This window comes from Glycine soja, chromosome 19 (assembly GCF_004193775.1).
Source record: "Glycine soja cultivar W05 chromosome 19, ASM419377v2, whole genome shotgun sequence".
Lineage (NCBI taxonomy): Eukaryota > Viridiplantae > Streptophyta > Magnoliopsida > Fabales > Fabaceae > Glycine > Glycine soja.
The window spans coordinates 20,705,403-20,717,380 of record NC_041020.1 but is presented as its reverse complement, the minus strand read 5'-3'; the positions used below and the strand labels follow the sequence as shown (position 1 = coordinate 20,717,380).

The 11,978-nt window shown below is 31.5% G+C and overlaps 3 long non-coding RNA genes across 3 annotated transcripts; all 3 read right to left on the bottom strand.

Moving 5' to 3' along the window:
• Positions 1–244: 244 nt before the first annotated feature.
• LOC114398956 lies at positions 245–1,017 on the bottom strand. The gene is made up of 2 exons (XR_003663624.1): positions 723–1,017; positions 245–641 (listed from the first exon to the last, which is right to left on the bottom strand). It is a non-coding gene; the product is annotated as an uncharacterized LOC114398956 (long non-coding RNA).
• Positions 1,018–1,369: 352 nt separating this feature from the next.
• On the bottom strand, positions 1,370–1,924 carry LOC114399043. The gene is made up of 3 exons (XR_003663636.1): positions 1,886–1,924; positions 1,556–1,774; positions 1,370–1,460 (listed from the first exon to the last, which is right to left on the bottom strand). It is a non-coding gene; the product is annotated as an uncharacterized LOC114399043 (long non-coding RNA).
• Positions 1,925–5,016: 3,092 nt separating this feature from the next.
• Positions 5,017–6,739, bottom strand: LOC114398993. Its single transcript, XR_003663629.1, has 3 exons — positions 6,598–6,739; positions 6,415–6,474; positions 5,017–5,099 (listed from the first exon to the last, which is right to left on the bottom strand). It is a non-coding gene; the product is annotated as an uncharacterized LOC114398993 (long non-coding RNA).
• Positions 6,740–11,978: the final 5,239 nt, after the last annotated feature.

The window sequence follows — 11,978 nt, the reverse complement described above, 5'->3', positions numbered from 1 at the left end:
AGGTAAATGTCATATAATAATAATAAAACTAGTTCCTAATTACACTCTTTGTTGATTATAATTTTTAATTAAATATACATGAGCTTATTATTATGCTGCACAAAGTTAGAGATCTGCTGCAACATGGCCTTTGAAAAGTTACAACAACCTGCTACATACAATTAAATTTTTGTTAGCCTAATTTGTGATTATTGTAACTAGATTGTGTGCTTTTTAACATATTGCAGCCCTTGATCCATTGCCATTGTGAAATGATCTAGCATTAGTAGTGCTATAGAAAATTTTCCAATTCACTTTGCCTTGTTTTTTAGTACCATGTGCATAGTCCTTCCTAAGTGTATATTTTTGGTGCACCATGACCCTCTTTACATGGAGGGAATCATCACTAAAATGTAACAAGTTTCTAAATTTCTAAATGTATAAAAGAGTTAATTCGAGTTGCTAGACAAATAGACAAAGTAAAAACCAAACACTTGAACATTTTATCCCCGGCTCACATCTTCATTACCATCTAAATCATGTTCCTGGAATAACATTTTGTCGCCGGCTCGCATCTTCATTAGCATCTAAATTTCAACTCACCTCTAGTTAATATTGTTTGTAGTTTGATGATCTTTACTGGTAGAACCATTTGTAGGTACCTAAATTAAAAGAATATTTTTTCTTTGTAAAGTATCATATCATAGTTAAATCTTTGAATAAGTAGAATTATAAATTCATACCTCTTGATCTATAGCTTCTAAGACTTGATTAATTTGTGGATCTTCTTCAAATCGTACTTTAAGCATAGCTACAAGGTTTCCAAGCAAATTCTCCAACTTTTGAATCCTATTGTTTGTATAAGAGCTTTGAGATGAACTTGCTTGATGTGGAAGCTTGCCAAGACAACGTACACGTCCTCTTTTTTCAGATCCTTTGACTTTTGAATATATATCATTTGTCCAATTAGTAGAATCTTGGGTGCTTTGTAAATTTTGCGAACTCTCTGCTTCAACCATTTTCTTTTTTAGTTCATCCTACATAAATACACCTTATAAATTATTATCATACATCAATATCCTGAATACTTCAATATCATTAAACAAAACTCATCTCCACATTAGTTACTCCCCCTCACCCCATAACCTTCTATTATAAAATTGAGCAAAACAAAGAAAAAGTATTGAAATAAAAATTAAAATTCTTACAATTAGAATAGCAGCCTTTTTAGTAACAATGCTTCCATCTTTTCGAGTTCGAGTGTCAATATAAATTTCTGCCCTAGAAGGTTGCACTCCCTTAGCCTTTGTAGTCTAACATTAGTTAAAAAAATCAATCATCCTATTTGTATTAAGCAATTTAATAATAAAAAATATAAAAAGGCAAACCTTCTCATGAATCCGTCTTGGAAGATTATTGGTTCCCATGCAATGCAAGTCCTCATATTTTGAGCGGCTCCTTTTGTTGATGTTGCTTATTTTCTATGACCAACAAATATAAAAAGTCAATAATAAAAATAAACATATAATATATAATTGTTATGTTAGCAAAAGGTTGGTGACATTTTCATGTATACCTGTCCTTTCTCAGAACACCAATAATGTACTAAATCACGATATTGAGAAGGATCAACCCTAGGATCTGGGATGTGAGCAATCATTTCCTCCTTAGTTTTGCTCTCATCATATCCTTTTTATTTCAGTTCATATTTAAATTGCCTCCATTTCAGACTCATGTCATCAATCAATATTTTCTTTGTTTGTTCAGTTAATTCAGGAACAAATCGAAACTTACTCTATTATGAGTATCATTAACAAACAAAAAAGATCATTTTGTTAGACATTAGAAGACATAAAATTTTACAAGAAGCAAGATGAAACAACACTTATAAAGTTTTATACCAGACCTGAATTAATTCAACCATGTCAGTAATATAGTCCTTAGGCGTGTCTTTCCAGCTAAGAAAATTGATAGGAGCACATTGGTGTCTCCTTACCAAGCTCCCAATTGCATTCAGTAGAGTTTTCCCTTCCCAACCCATAGGATTGCCCCAATGATCTACTTCAACAAGTATGAATTCTCCATTTGGCAAGTCCCACACATCTAGCATATATGCATAACCTCTGGTTCTCTTTTTACGTCAATTATTCATGGATATGACATTTATCAAACACACACACACAGATTTGAACTATATGGAAAAAAGAAACTCACTAGTAAATTTAATCTTATCATATTCTAAAAGATATTCAACTCAAACAGAATTGTACATATAATTCTAACCCAAAAAAGCATATGTGTATAAATACCTTTAGTTGAACTTTTACTTGCACTTTCAAGAGAAGTATGAGATTGAACATGACTATCTTCATGTATGTGTTGTTCTGTTTGTGATTGTTGATTTAGTTAATAAACAATTGTGTTATAAATAATTTTCCTCTGGTAATGCATCACTTAACAACTCTAACAACATCGAAAAACTTTTATCAGTCCACCCATTTAGACACTTTAAGTGATACAAATGTACAAGGAATGACAATTTTGTAAACTTCTTACAACCTTTATAAAGACTTTGCTCTGCCTCCCTTAACATCTGATAGAACTTATCTGAATTATTATTGTCTTCAGATTGTTGAACACTAGGTCCATTCATGAATTCTCTAGAATCTCCATCCTCCATATTTATATTTGTGTCATTACTCTCATTAGTTGCATGCATTGTGAATGCATCATGAACCAATGTATCCATGTCATGATCAAACTCCCCTTCCACTTGGGATGTATCTAAAGAACTAGATGGGCCAACTTGTTCACCATGAAAGATCCAAGTAGCATATCCTTTTAGAAACCCATTACTAATGGTGTGCTCATAAACATTCATCCGAGAGTGCCACTTGCAATTGACACATTTGGTACAAGGGCATAAAATTTTTCCATCCTTTGACGATTTCGCAAATGCAAATTCTAGAAAATTTAAAACTCCTCTAATATACTTCTCTTTATTAAGAGAATTGTAGTCAATCCAACTCTTATCCATTTGATAAAATAAACTAAAAAAGTAGAATGAAATAGACATAATAAATTAGTGCTTAGTATAACTAAAATATCTAGGTATAAGTCAATCACAGTTGTGTTAGCAACTATAAAGTAGAATGACATTTTTCACTATCACTCAATTATGCAAAACTACATCAACTACTACTCACAATTATTTCACAATTATATTGTTGAAATAGACATAATAAATTAGTGCTTAGTATAACTAAAATATCCAGGTATAAGTCAATCACAGTCGTGTTAGCAACTATAAAGTAGAATGACATTTTTCACTATCACTCAATTATGCAAAACTACATCAACTACTACTCACAATTATTTCACAATTATATTGTTGGGGTGCAGACTGAAATTTGCATATTTCATTCAATATATTTATTTAATTGTTGAAGTTTCCATATTTTTGGTGAACTTAATATCTCGATCAAAACTCAAAAATCAGAAACTAATATCAAGAAATATTGAAATTCATTATCAGGGCAAACATTTTTCATGTAGGAACCAAAATGTAAAGTTTTTTTTAATGAAAAGAGTAAAACACAAATGTGTCAATTATAGGGGTCAAAGTTTTATATTAACATATAAAATTTATTTTGACTGAAAAGTAAAATACTTAAGCATGAAAGTGCAAATCAATAGGTACAGTACAGGTGTGTCATCTTAAGAGGGAATAATATGATTGTCAAATTGAGGCTTTTCCATTAATCTTGAAGTCTGTAACGTATATAGTGTGATCGGAAAGCCAATGGTGGGTGTTTGATATAAAAACCATAATGGGCCCTTACACGATTGTAGAGCTATGTTGTGACATGGTATTATAAATTCTTTGATTATGTGGGGTAGAGCCTATCCTTGTTATCCTTATTCTTATAATGGGCCAGATTGTGACATGGTATTATAAACCACTCGTTTTAGTGTTATTCAAATCACATCCCCCCAAGCTTCATTACACTTGAGCAGTGTCGTAACGTTACTACCTACAATTTCAATGGGGACCAGACAGGAGTTGCTATTATGTTTTTTTATATATAAAAAAAAACTAGATCATGATGATGAATTTATATTGAACTTGAAATGTGAATAAAAAAGGTATTTATTTTACTTTGTGCAATAATTTTTTTAATTTATATAGAAATTAAATTGTTGTTATAGTAGTTTTTTATTATTTTAAATTTTAAATGAAAATAGGAATACTCATTTTTTAACAGGAATAATATAAAATTATAACCCATTCATTGCAGTGACTTACCAAATGGTAGAATGAAAATCACATTCTGTTCTATCATAAAAATATCCAAGCAAGATAACTTTGCTCAATGTATTTCTCTTCTCTGTTTTTTTTTGTCAACGAAAAACCTCTATTTATATAGAGTAATTATAGATAACTTCGCAGATAAGAAGTTCATATGTGGTTTACTTATTGTTGTAAATGAGTTATTTCATTAATGAAAAAAAATTATAAATCTCATACACTTATCATCCCCAAACATTCTTCCAGACTATAATTGCACCCCCTTCACTTTCCTCAGTGCAATTGAACTCAACAACAACCCTATTCCTCACCAGGGTCACTGTTTTTATCCAACAATGTCGAGAGTGGACCTAAATCTTGTTAGTATCTAAAAAATTTGTATACATGAATAATTTTATACTTTTATATCTTAATTTAATTTTAACATATGTTGTTATTTGACTAATGTTGTTGTGCAGGGTAATAAATTATATGATTAAAAGGGTCTAGAGTGACAACAACTTTTTACCAGCATATGTTCAATGCAAATTCTCATAACCAGAAAGTCATAACCAGGCAATACTCACATGAATTGGATTGAATCATATGATTCACATCAAACACCAATGAAATCCAAAAAATGTAGGGTAACATAGAATGCTTATAATGTCTTATGAAACAAAATAAAGCATAAAGCACATTCTTATATGAATGCAAAGATTGGATTTTGTTAGAACGCAACATACATGGCTTGGAGGAATATGCTTGCCACTTAGAAGATCCAGAAGAACAGTTCCATAACTATAGATCACACTCTCTGGGATTATCCTGCCTGCAGGTGTTGTTATTTGTTAAGTATCATATTATCATTAATTATAGTTGGCAAAAATTCTAATAAGACAGTTCTGAAACAATCAATGGAATATCAGGTAAAACAATGTCGCCAATGAACCCAACAAACATTTTATTCTTTTTAGACTAACACATTGAGAAAATCAAAATTCTGCTCTACTATTCAGTATATATGAACAGAATAAGCCACACCATCAAATGTATATAAATCCATGTCTATCATTGGGACTTCTAGTTGCAGTTGCAGGGCTTCTAATTTGGCTTTCATGAGCTTAACTCAAATACTACCTATATATTACCATTTTCATATCACTGCACTGCATTAAATTCAAAATGGTGCTTGAATTTTTAGAGATTTACCAAAACCTCCAAGAAGATTTGGTGAAAATGTATACCCCTGCACTGCATTAACTTGCCTGCCACATACGTTTAGGTAAAAAATACTACCTAAACAAGTTTTTTTATTCAGAAGGTGATTGGAAATTTGGAATCAATGAATTTTATATCCCTCCTAAATTCGTACCAAACAAATAAATTATAAAAAAAAGGAATCCAAATATATGTTAGTTGACTAGAATTAATAGAGTGTAAATAAAAGATATGAAGCAACAAAATGGAGGGTGTGGGTGTATATAATAATCAGATTATAATATGCACAGAAAGACTGTTTTAGCACCTAATTTAGGCTGGGTGGGGAAAGTAGAATGTGGCTTACAGCTTGGCACACCAAATTATTCTTATTAATCAATCACATGGACTAGCCAAGACAAAGAGACAGACTAATCAGACTAAACAGAAATGAAAATTCATTTCACCACCATTTTTGTATGCATCTTTGATATTTGGCAAGTTCCTCACCGCTTCTGAGAATCTCACATAGATACAAAGTGCTTTAATCAACAGAGCATAATACTACTGCAATGGGAAGCTTTTCTCCTCTTCAATTAACCCGAAATAGTTTAATAATGCGTTGCAAAGTGGATACCAAAACCCTAAACTAGAAATAAAAAGAAAAGGGAAAACTAGTTTACCATACATACACGCGAATCACAAAAACTCCCTTCCGAAAAAAGTGAAACGAAACCATGGCTTCACACGTGGTATTCTATTCCACACCAGTCCTTTCCGAAAAGCACAATGCCATAAATATAAACACGAATTGCCGGCCAACATAAAAATAAAGGTGCTTAACCCAATCAAGTTTTCCCTCAATTCACTCCAACCAAACACTACTCGATGTGATTCTGATTCCTAACAACAGGATTTTCAACTGAAGAATTAAAATTAAAACTCACAACGATTTGGTCTCCAATGCTGAAATCCTTCTGCTCACTCAGAAGAAACCCGAGAATTAACTGGGAAAACAGGAAGAAGAAGAAAAAAGCGCATTTAGGTTAGAGCAAAATAAAATTGAAAGCAAAAAAAGCGAATGGTAGAAGAAGATACTCGGGAACGGGAAATTGGGAAGAGAGACTCACGGTCACAGTAGTAGGAACTAGGAACTGCAAAGGCCAGGGAATGGGAAATGAAGATTGAGAATTGAACCCTAACTAAGATGTAATCTACACTTACGATATTGAAAACTAGTGCCAATGATGTGCGCGCCTCTCCTCCCAAACCCTGCCCCTTTACTTTCTTCTTTTTAACAAAATATTTCAATTTTAATAAGATTAGGTTGAATAAAATATTTCAATTTTTTAAAAAAAATTATTAATTAAAAAATTTGCTTACTTTTTTATAAGGAAAACTTTTTTTTTGTAATGAGTGCTTTAAAAATATTACTTGAAATAGTATTTTTTTTAAAATGTTAACTTGTAACTTTTTATGTTTTTTTACTCTTAATAATTTATTAGTTATTCTTATTTAATAAATTATGATTTTATAATTTAATAAATTAACTTTTTAGTTTTTAATTAACTTTTAAGTTAATTTTATTCCAAGTAACTTATGTTTAAAGTTCGAAATGTATAACTTTTATATTATTATAATTTTTAAACTATCATTTAAGGTTATACCTAAACCAACCAATGGTAGGTATAAGACTTTTTGAGGTTATACCTACACCAATCAATTATAGGCATAAGTTTTATGATGTTTTATCAACACTGTTCTTTTGTAGGTAGTAATCCTTAAGTTTTACCTACACTAATCAATCATAGGCATAAGTTTTTTTGGAGTTTTACCTACACAATGTAGTTGTAGGTAGAAGTCTTTTTTTTAGTTTTAATGAATTTGCCTACACCAAATAATGGTTGGTACAAACGGTTGTGTTTTACATACATTAGTCAAGTGTAGGTAGAAATATTTTTGAGATTTACCTACACTAATTCATGTCTGTGGGAAAAGGCGTCCGTAGGCATAAGTCATTTTTCTTGTAGTGACTTCTACAAACATACACACAAACATCATTTTAACATATTATAAAATCCAAAAGGTGGATTCTAGATAATTATTTTTTAAAATCAATATATTGTCAAGATATGTAAAAGATTTTTCTTCGACATAATATAAATTAATTTATTTGTAGTGCAGATTGAAGTATCTTACATCTCTAAGTTTAGGTTTTGATTTTGATCTTTTTACATGGCAAAACACATTTTATAGGTTTGGCATTGTATTGATTGCTCTAGATAGGCATGTATGTGCTTAGAATAGTTTTTTTTATAACTTCTACATCTTTAAGGATAATCATTCATGATGTCTTGATACATAAAGTTTTGAAAGCAATGCAGATTTTTCATAGTGTAATCAACTACCAATTAGTGTAATCAATTAAAAGATGAAAAGATTAGCATAAGAACTAACTTCTATTGAGATTTTGCCTAAATTCATCGAATTAATCAATTACTAAATACGATAACCGATTATCAAGCTTGTTTCAAGAGAAGTTTAGGCTTTATGAAATGAAATAATCATATATCACATATTGTAATCGATTATAGTGTTTCTAAAATTATTAGCTTGCTCTTTGTGTATCAAATTAAACAATTACCAATCATTGTAATTGATTACTTTAGGTCACAGAGCCAAGAGGAGCTCTTTATCAACCGTGATAATCGATGACCACATAGTGTAATTGATTACCAAAATTTTGGTAATGTAGAACAAGGTTATTTTGATCAACTTAATCAATTATAGGTTTTGGTAATTGATTAAAGTTGTTTTATTAGTTAAAACTATAAATTCACTCATTTGTTCTTTCTCATTAGTGACTTTTGTCATGATCTTATCTTTTGAAAACACATACTGAGAGTCATCTACGGCGTCTTTAATGCATTTCTTCAAAAGAGTCAAGTTGATCAAGAATCATTTGTCATTCATCATTCATCATGGATTGATCATCTATCGAAGAGCTTGAAGTTGTGATCTGCACATTAAAGGTGTATTCAATCCAATTTTTATTTCTTTGTGGATTTTAATCTTGGTTAGGGTACCATGGTTTTGAGTTGATAGGGTTTCAACTCTTGGTTTTTCTCTTGTATGCTTCAAGGGAAAAGTAGATTGTTAGGGAATTGCTTGTGTATTTGTACTTAGGTTCTGTAATAGTGGAATGTTCTAAGGGATCTAAGAACAACTAGATGTAGGTCCTCTTGAGGACTAAACAAGTATAATTTTTTTGTGATTCTCCCTTTCTCTAACTCTTGGTTTTGTGAATCAATCTTGATATTGGAATTGATAAGTGTGGGTCATAAAACTCTATTTTCTATGGTTTTGTATTAATTGGTTCATTGCTGTTAATATTTTTTTACAAGACATTTGAGAAAACCTTGATTTAATAAAGGGTTTGATTTTAATTGAATCTAAATAATGATTAGGTAAAATTTTCTAAAAAGAATCTATTCAACCTTCCTTTTTAGATTCCTAGATGTTCCTGTAATGCCCTGAAATTTTGTTAATTATAAATCGATGTTTAATTGTATTTATCATGTTATTTGATTATATGCTTGACTTGAATGAGTTGAGGTATGGTGTGAATTAGTCATGTGTGATTTTCTGGATGTGGATGTTGAGTTATGTGGTGTTTTATTGACCTAAGTTGAAATTATGAGATTTCAAGTTTTACATAAACCTATTTGGGAAAAACCACGATCCTGGATTGGTTAACCGTTGGATTGTCCTCAAATTTGGACTTTAGGTTCATAACACAGGTCCCCATAGTTTAACCGTTGGGATTTTCAAAATAACGATTTTGACCTCTCTCTTAGAGCAAGAAGCACGCTAAGCACAATTCCAACCCGAGAGGGAATTGCGCTGAGCACGAATTGTCGTGCTTAGCGCAAGAGGAATTGCGCTAAGCGTAAAAAGTCACACTTAGCGCCAAAAGTGGACTCTCACTTAGCGAGCTCGTCTCGCTAAGCGAGATCTGCAAATTATAAATACGTTCTTCAGCGTGAAAAACACAATTTTTCACTCTTTTTCTCTCCAAACGCCCACCCAAACCCTAATACCTCCTCCTCCTCCACTGATGGCCACCACGAGCTGCCGTTGCTTTCCACTGAACCACAACACTGAAAGGAACATTTTAATCAGAGTGGAATCCTCAAAATCCACCTCAAGGATTTGGTGGAGAACAATCCCTCAATCATTTCTTTTGTAGCTTCTCTAAGGTAACTTCTCCTGGTTAGTTTGAGCTTCTCTTAATGTCTCTTGTGTTTTCGGTATTGTAATAGGGTGTTTTTAGACTTCCTTTAAAAAATCCTTGAAAATGGGACGTTGTAAAAGTTATCTTTTTATAAAATTGATGTTATTTTTTGTGACCTTCGCTGAACCCTAATCACATTGGCGTGATTGAAATTTCAAAATGACGTCTCCTTTAAGTAGAATCCGAAACACGCTTTCGTCCTTTATGTTTTGACAGGGATAATTGACTCTGAATGTTGTTATTAACGTTGTTTCTGAAATCTATACTAAATTTCTTTCGATTTGGTATATAGAACGTTGTGTTAGGACTGAAGAATGTTTTATTACATTTTATATTTGAAATCACTGTTAATTTATTTATTACATTTTATTAATTAAAATATAAAAAATAATATTATAACAATGACAAAAAAATTATAATTGAATAGAAAATAAATAAACATATGAAAATTAAATAGGTTTTTCATAAGAATCAAATTAAAAATGTGTATTATGTAAATATATAGATACAATTAATTAATTAAATTTTAAAAGTCAGTGTATTTATTTAGTTAAGGAGAAAATTAAAAAGCAAAGACATACAAAATGAATCATTTTATTCAACCAAAATTCAAGATGAAATTAGATATTTTTATTTTTCTCCTTTTATTGTATTTTATTTATTTTGTATACTCCAACATGACTAATATAATGGTGATAAACTATATTTTATACTTAATTTTGGACTGAAGAATGTGAACAAGAGAGGTCTCTGAGCGACACAAAGAGGAACTGATGGGGAGCTCACAATAGGTGAGGGGAGTTTATTATAAATTTATGACTTTTGATACCATAGCTGGGGTTTGGGAACCTAACTATGGGGATGTATGTCTATCCCTATTGCATGCTGGTTTTCAAGAAAATAATGTTTTTGACTAATGGGATGTGATACGTCTGTTATTGATAAATGACATTATTGTTTTTATTTAACTTATGTTGTTTGAAGACCTGGGGAGTGTGAATCTCAGGCATGAACCATATATGTAGGTATATGTGAAATGTAATTTACTGATGATATTGTTATTGATGGCATTAATTGATATGAGGTGATGTTGATATTTATGATAATGTTGATGGAGAATGATGTTGTTATTGAAGATGATATTGATAATAATTGATACGAGACGATGCTGGTGTTTATGATAATATTGATATGAGATGATGTTGTTATTGATGATTATGTTGATATGAGATGATGTTGTTATTGGTGATTATGTTGATATGAGATGATGTTGTTGTTGATGATAATGTCATTGAGATGAGATATTGATGATGAGAATGACATTGATATGATATAATATTGATTTTGAGAATGAAAATGAGATGAGACAATGTTGATGTTAAAAATGTCATTGTGAAAATGTCATTGTGATGATGTGTGATGTGTATGTACATGGGGGATGCAGTGACCATGATGATATCCCTGGTGGGGGAAATAGAGTGGTAAAAGAGTTTTAAGTATCTCTGGAGGGGGATGACTTAGAATATTTAACTATCCACTGTCAGTGCATTGATAGTGCTCATGTTTCATACTTCATATTGCATGAAAATAGTATAAACTTTGTCAGTAAGTACTTGTAGTTTCTCATGAGAGGGAATACTTGTACTTGGGGGCATTTCACTCGGTTTGGAACTCCCTTGAGACTCAAGCTGATCACCATAGGGGAGGGGGAGTTATCTGTGCACGACAAGGTGACCTCGATACTTGCTGCCTAGTTTTCCTAAGTGAGAGTTTCGTGTGGACACGCTTAGGCTATTTCCTTGATGAATGGTATCATATTGCATTTGAGAATTGAGGTTAGGTGCATGAATCATACTGAGCATGCATCATATTGAGCATGATTGATTGGAATTATAGACAGATGATGACTACTTGTCGAGTGTATGTTGGACTAATGGATGTTTGTGTATGATTATGGTATTTGTTAATGTTTTCTTACTAATCATGGTTATTTGATTTTTGTGTTAATTTCTTTTATAATAAACTCCTCCTTGCAATTTTTGTACCATATTGTTGGTACTTGTGATGATCACGAACCTTTGTTTGTGGGAGTAGAAGGACATCAGTAGAGTACGTGAAGTGGGATTCTTTTGTGGAGCCGCCAAGCCGACATGATGACATTGGGATTGTTTTAGGAGAGAGTTGTGTTTTGTTAATCAACTCATCCGTAGTTGGTTA